Here is a 7,857-nt window from a genome sequence, read left to right on the forward strand (position 1 = left end):
TGTCCCTCTTTGCCTTTGGTGACCTTCTCTGTCCTGAAGTCAATTTTGTCTGATATGCACTTAGCCATTCTTTATACTTTCTTATGCTTGCTCTTTCCAACTTTTAAACTTCAACCCAGTTGTGTCTTTATGTTTAAAATGTGTTTTGTAGACAGCATGTGTGATAGGTTTTTGTTTGTTTGTTTTTGAGATGGAGTCTCACTCTATTGTCCAGACTGCAATGCAGTGGCACAATCTCAGCTCACTGCATCCTCAACCTCCCAGATTCTTGTGCCTCAGCCTCCCGATTAGCTGGGATTACAGGTGTGTACCACCGCACCTACCCTAATTTTTGTATTTTTAGTAGAGATGGCGTTTTGCCATGATGGCCATGACCTCAGGTGATCCACCCGCCTTGGCCTCCCAAAGTGCTGGGATTACAGCCACTGTGTCCAGCCAGCATTTTTTTTTGTAATGCAAGTCTGCTGAAAATTAATTCTCTCAGTTCCATTTATCTGAAAATGTCTTTGTTCACCTTGATTTTTTGGAGAGTAATTTTTCTGGATGGAATTTTGTGTTAACCGTTGTTTTTTCTCTTTTAGCACTTTGAATATGTCACTCAGATTTTTGCTAGCTGCCACTGTATCTGAAAAGTCAATCAATAATATCATTATATCATAATATGTGATTTGTTTCCCCTCCCTTCTAGTGACTGTTTTCAATATTTTTAAGGCAGTTTTACCATCTAGTCTTTGATAACATCCATGTTGTCAAAGATTTATCTGAGATTGATCTCATATGTTTCCTGCCCAGACCTGAAATCATTCACATCTCTAAGCAGACTTGGATCCTTTGATAGGGGAGTGACGTTGAGACACTAAAATCTGGGTGCTAGGGCACATGGTATTATTGTTCGTTTGCTGCATCTAGGCCTTTCCACTGGACAGATTGAGGAAATATTATTACTTATTTTAAAATAAATATAATTACTCTCATCTTATAATGTGGAACAGGAAGGTGGCTAGAACTGTGTTCAATCTGTGGTTTTGACTTAATGCCTCAAAGTTTACTTAAAAAGTACTGTGATTTGTACTTAAAAAGTATATGTATGTGGCCACCTAAACTTCATGTTGGAAAGCTAATCACCAATGTGACACTCTTAGGAGGTGGGCCTTTGGGAGGTGATTTGATTATGAGAGTGGCATCCTCATGAATGGGATTAGTGTTCCTTTATAAAGTGGACCCAGAGAGTGGCCTGCCCCTTGTGCCATGGGAGGACACAGTGTGAAGATGCCTTCTGTGAAGGTAGAAGTGGGACTGACTCTGAACCAGCTAGTGCCTTGCCCAGCCTCCAGAATTGTGATAAATAAATTTCTATTATTTATAAGCCACCAGTTTACTATATTTTGTTATAGCAGCCTAAATACTTTGTCATAGTTGTGCTTTTATTTTTTTACAGTGAATATATACTATTATAATCAGAATGAAGCAATATAAAATAATGGAATCTCTATGCAATGGATTAATAAACCAAAGAAATGGGTGCACAATTTATAGAACAGAACAAACAAATCCGTGTTGAATTTCTTTGGTGTGATGATGGTATTGGGATTATGTTATTCGTAGGAGATACATGAAGTACTAGGGATGAAGTCACATGACGCCAGCAACTTTCAAATTGTTCAACCAGAAAACAAAAGAGAGGTTGTGTGTATATAATATGTCTGTGTAAGTCTGCGTGTGTTTCTGTTTGGAGAGAGACACTGAGTTTAAACAGGGCAAAATGTTAATATTTGGGGAAAAAGGTAAAGTATATATGGGTAATCGTACTATTTTTCAACTTTCAATAGGCTTGAAATTTTTCAAAATAATTGGGGTAAAATAATGTTTAATAAAAGTTTGTAAAAATACCCGTTATAGTAACTGAAAAAGGTAGGATTTCATGGCAGCTGTCTTTGCATAGCAGGGTTATGGATGACTTTCTTCTCATTTCTTTTCTGAGGCAAGGTCTGGCTCTGTCACCCAGGCTGGAGTGCAGTGGCATGATCTCAGCTCACTGCAACTTCTACCTCCTGGCCTCAAGCCATCCTCCCACCTCAGCCTCCTGAGTAACTGGGACTACAGGCATGCCACCACACCTGGCTAATTTTTAAATTCTTTTTGTAGAGATGGGGTTTTGCCACGTTTTCCAGGCTGGTCTTGAACTCCTGCGCTCAAGCAATCTGCCCCCACCTCAGCCCCCTGAGAATTACAGGTGTGAGCCACCATGCCCAGCTGATTTTCTTTCTACGTGTCTGTGCTTTCTCAATTTTATTTATGTATTTATTTATTTTTGAGACAGGGTCTCTGTTGCCCAGGCTGGAGTACAGTGGCGTAATCATGGCTCACTGCAGCCTTGACCTCATGGGCTCAAGTGATCCTCCTACCTCAGGCTCCCAGGCAGATGGGACTACAGGCACATGCTACCATGCCTGGCTAATTTTTGCATTTTTTGTAGAAATGAGGTTTCACACAGGAGTCTCAAACTCCTTGACTCAAGCCATCTACCTGCCTCAGCCTTCCAGAGTGCTGGGATTATAGGCATGAGCCACCATGCTTGGCCCTGTCTCAGTTTAAATAATGAGGATATGATATTTGGGGAATTATAAAAATAAATTTATTTTAAAAAATAGTGTACTTAAAAATTTTGAATTTGTAAGCAGAAAAGGATCCTTTGTTTCAGTTATATTTTGGAAATGATATATGAGATATCCAATAGGATAATGATCTATGTAATCAGAAAGAGGGTGTAAATCATGGGTGGGATATTAATATCTTAGAAACCAGTTACTGAGCATCTTTTAAATGTCAAGAAATTCATATATTCAACTTCAGTAATCATCACAATGTTGTAAATAGGTGTTAATAATCATCTAAACTTTTATAGATACTAAATAACAGTAAAAATGGAGACAAACGCCAGGCAAGTTGGTACATGTGTGTTATTCCAGTACCTTGGGAGGCTGAGGTGGGAGGATGGCTGGAGACCAGGAGTTTAAGGCCAGCATGGCCAATATTGTGAGACCCTGTGTCTTGGAAAAATTTAAATTAGATAAGCATGGTGGTCTGGGCCTATTGTCTTAGCTATTTGGGAGGCTGAGACCAGCGGATTGCTTGAGCCCAGGAGTTCAAGGCTGCAGTAAGCTATGATCATGCCACAGCACTCTAGGCAGCCTGAGTGACAGAGCTTCTTAAAAAAAAAAAAAAAACACAAAACACACAATGTGCTGGGTGTGGTGGCTCACACCTGTAATCCCAGCACTTTGGGAGGCCGAGGTGGGTGATCATGAGGTCAAGAGATCAAGACCATCCGGGCCAACATGGTGAAACCCATCTCTACTAAATACAAAAAAAATCAGCCAGGCATGGTGGCACATGCCTGTAATCCCAGCTACTTGGGAGGCTGAGACAGGAGAATCATTTGAACCCAGGAGGCAGAGGTTGCAGTGAGCCAAGAATGCACCATTGCACTCCAGCCTGGGTAACAAAAGCGAAACTCCATCTCAAAAACAAAAACAACAACAAAAAAACCCACAATGTTAAAACAAGACAAAAGTTAAAACAAAGTCTAGCTTAGATTTCTGAAGTTTACACTCTGAAAATTTCTTGTGGTAGAAAGAAATTTTAGAATTGGATTCCAGCTGGCTGACATAGTAAACTAAGCTGGGCAAAAAAATAAATAGCAGACAATAGCACAGAAGTGTAACCTAATATCTCATGAGATTAGAATAAAAAAAAAATAGAATTGTAAACCTAGGCTGGGAGTGGTGGCTCACCCCTGTAATCCCAGCACTTTGGGAGGCTGAAGTGGGCAGATCACTTGAGCTCAGGAGTTCAAGACCAGCCTAGGCAACATGGTAAACCCCTGTCTCTACAAAAAAATACAAAAAAAGCTGAATGTCATGGTGTGCACCTGTAGTCTCAGCTATGCAGGAGGTGGGGGTGAGAGGATTGCTTGAGTCCAGGAGATCAAAGCCGCAGAGAGTAGTGATTGTGCCATTGCACTCCAGCCTGGGTGACAGACTCCACCTCCAAAATAAATAAATAAATAAGAAATGTAAACCGAAAGAGTGATTAGAAGATGCCTTTAAAGTGAAAAGCACAGGTTTCTTCCCTAATACTGTCATACATTTTAGAAGAATGTCTTTTCATTAACATTCGGAGCTATCAAGTGAATCTGAGTGATATTCAGGTAGTATAAATAGGAAAAGACTAATGCATTGTGTTAATTGCTATTTAAGCATTACCACCTATGAGACCTTGTCTGTGGATAAACTGGGAGCTCTTTCAAGAAAGAACAACCAACATTCCATTGGTGTTGCTTAGTCTATGAAAATCATAGTCATCTAGCCCTTGCATGTTAAACCAATAATGACCCCAATATTAAACCAATAAACAATATCCCAATATTAACAATATTAAACAATATTAACCAAATATTTAACCAATAAACAATGATCCCAGTGTTAAACCAATAATGAAGGAAACTAATACATGGGAAATTCATGCTTAATTTCAGTTAAATCCTGAAATTAGGTTGACACAAAACAACAACCAAAAACACTTGGTTTTAGCTGGTTGAATGTCAAAAGAAGGAGAAGAAAATAACTGTCCTTTGCTAAATGGATTCATCTAAGTTCAAGGGAAATGAGAGTTGACTAATAGTAGATACAATTCAATCAACCTTTTCTTTTATTTCGTTTTGTGTGTATGAAACTGAATGTAGCTCGGTCGCCTAAGCTGCAGTGGTGTGATCTTGGCTCACTGCAACCTCCACCTCCTGGGCTCAAGTGATTCTTGTGCCTCAGCTTCCCGAGTAGCTGGGATTACAGGCACGCACCATGCCTTGCTAATTTTTGTATTTTTAGTAGAGACAGGGTTTCACCATGTTGGCCAGGCTGGTCTTGAACTCCTGACCTAAAGTGATCTGCCGACATTGACCTCCCAAAGTGCTGGGATACAGGTGAGAGCCACCATGCCCAGCCCTCATTTTCTTTTGTTTCTTTTAATTCATTTTATACATTAGTTATAAAATTTATCCGACGTTGGCATCCCTCTTTTACCTGGCATGCTTTCCAGTCACCTCTCACAGTTAATTCAGAGGCCCCATGGAATACGAAATGTTAGCATGGGCTTCAAGAAAATAAAGTTTAGAAAGTAGGTTATAATGCTGGAAAAAAGTCATAAATCCCTAAATAAAAAGTAAATTATTTGGGTGTGTGTATACCATAGTTCCCTCTTGGCATAGAAAATGAAGTACTGATTTTTTTTTTTTTTTTTTTTTTGAGACAGAGTTTCACTCTTGTTACCCAGGCTGGAGTGCAATGGCGCGATCTCGGCTCACCGCAACCTCCGCTTCCTGGGTTCAGGCAATTCTCCTGCCTCAGCCTCCTGAGTGGCTGGGATTACAGGCACGCACCACCGTGCCCAGCTAATTTTTTGTATTTTTAGTAGAGACAGGGTTTCACCATGTTGACCAGGATGGTCTCGATTTTTATTAGAATTTAAATAACAGGTAAATACTTGTTTCTCAAAATATACTTTGAATATTGGAAACAAGATTATAATTTTAAAAATCATACAAACGTTTTAGAATAAAATCTAAGAAGAAAAGAGTTTGATTAACCAAATAACAGCTTCCATTTTCACGATAAATTTTTATTTGGCATTTATACACATAAAATATATTTTTAACTGAATATTCTGTACAAACTCCAGGAGTATTCCAGATACAGAATTATGATTATAAAACAATCAAGGAAGTATGGGATTCAGTGCCAAAGTTACAATTGTGTATCTGTCACAATACTTACAGCCCATAAAATGTTCACATGAGAACTCTAATGTAGGCAATTAATTGCTAGAAGAATAAATGGTTTTCATTATATAGAACATAGGAAGGGACACAATGCAAAATAAAGATACTAAAGTCTTCAGAATTTCTTTATGTTGTTGCTAGTAAGATGACAAAACATAAAGCTATGAGGATCCAGCCTCGTAAAATATTGATAGTCAGTATGCCTTGAGTGCTTGCGTGGAAGAAGTGCTCTGTCAGCCACTTTTGGTAGAAGGACGGCCCAAGATAGATACCAGGAAAACCTCTTCGACCACAGCCGTGTCCGTAACTGGTAATTCCCATTACAAAAAATCTTTTATATTCTGGTAAGTAGCACATTAATGGTCCACCACTATCACCCTGTCAAAAAAGTCCCAAAATAGGGTTTGTTACTTCTAGTATTCTTCAAGCAATAGTAACGCTGCAATAAAGTATTTACATCAAACATATATTTATATAGATACACATTTTCAAGAAACTCCCAACTTATAAAGATCAATAGATTTGGAGCTTAACCTGAGGTTCTGGGAAGATGGCGAAGGTCTCGGAGATTTACGATGTCACTTGGGAAGTATTTGGAGTCCTAAACCCAAGGGCCAAGCAGATGAGGAAAATACATGAATTTGAGTGAAAGACAATAGTGGCCTGCCTGCCTGACAATAGTGGCCTACCAGTGCCTGTGAAGAACTGAAATGCAAGATAAAATGAGAAAATGGAGAGAAGAAAACTCATGAGATACTGAGCAAATTGTGGAAGTTGGAGAAGAATTAATTAATGAATATGCTTCTAAGCTTGGAGATGCTATTTGGATGATATATGAACAGGTGATGATTGCTGCTCTAGACTACGGTCGGGATGACTTGGCACTGTTTTGTCTTCAAGAGTTAAGACAGTTCCCTGGCAGTCACAGAGTCAAGCGATTAACAGGCATGAGATCTGAAGCCATGGAAAGACATGATGATGCTATCCAGCTATATGATAGGATTTTACAAGAAGATCCAACTAACACCGCTGCAAGAAAGCATTAAGATTGCCGTTCGAAAAGCCCAGGGGAAAAACGTGGAGGCCGTTCAGGAACTGAATGAGTGTCTGGAACAATTTGTTGGAGACCAAGAAGCCTGGCATGAACTTGCAGAACATTATATCAATGAACATGACTATGCAAAAGCAGCCTTTTGTTTAGAGGAACTAATGATGACTAATCCACACAACCACTGTTGTCAGCAGTATGCTGAAGTTAAATATACCACCCAAGGTGGACTTGAAAACCTCGAACTTTCAAGAAAGTGTTGTGCGCAGGCATTGAAACTGAGCAACAGAAATGTGAGAGCTTTGGGCTTCCTATGTCGGCAAGTCATATTGCTTCTAATCCAAAAGCAAATGCAAAAACGAAAAAGGACAACATGAATTATCCTAGTTGGGCAGCTGGTCAAATGACAGAGCTTATCAGTTTGCAGGTCGAAGCAAGAGGGAAATCAAATATTTCCTTAATGCAGTCGAAGACATGTTGGAAAAATTACAGATCACCCAGTCTTAAGGTTTCAAAGACTCTTCGACATTAGATTTCACAACTGCACAATTGAACTTATTGGTCTGTAACTTACTTACTAAATGCCCAGTGCTATTTATATACTACAGTAATTCTCTGTTAAGAAGGCAGTTGTAAGGAATGTGTTTATATAAACGTAAAAATGCCTTTTACTGCTAAGTGGGAAGATGGGGGAAACCCGTGGAAGAGCGATTTAAGACTTACTGATTGTACATCAGTCTCTTCATATCACACACACACATACACACACACACACACACTCTAATGCAGAATAACCTTGTTAAATAAGCCATGATGATTTATTAAAAAAAAAAAAGATTTTGAGTTTAATCTTCCAACTCAAACAGGAGGAATTCAGTTTTGCCCAGGTATTTGGAGGACTCATACAGCTGGGAGATAAATTTCCCATCTGCCTAGTTTTGAGCCAGAATACTATACATCAAAATGTTTAGAT

At 39.1% G+C, this 7,857-nt stretch overlaps 1 pseudogene; it reads left to right on the plus strand.

Moving 5' to 3' along the window:
* The first annotated feature begins 6,380 nt into the window (after positions 1–6,380).
* On the plus strand, positions 6,381–7,483 carry LOC118144246 (ER membrane protein complex subunit 2 pseudogene; annotated as a pseudogene).
* Positions 7,484–7,857: the final 374 nt, after the last annotated feature.

This window comes from Callithrix jacchus, chromosome 9, assembly GCF_049354715.1.
Source record: "Callithrix jacchus isolate 240 chromosome 9, calJac240_pri, whole genome shotgun sequence".
Lineage (NCBI taxonomy): Eukaryota > Metazoa > Chordata > Mammalia > Primates > Cebidae > Callithrix > Callithrix jacchus.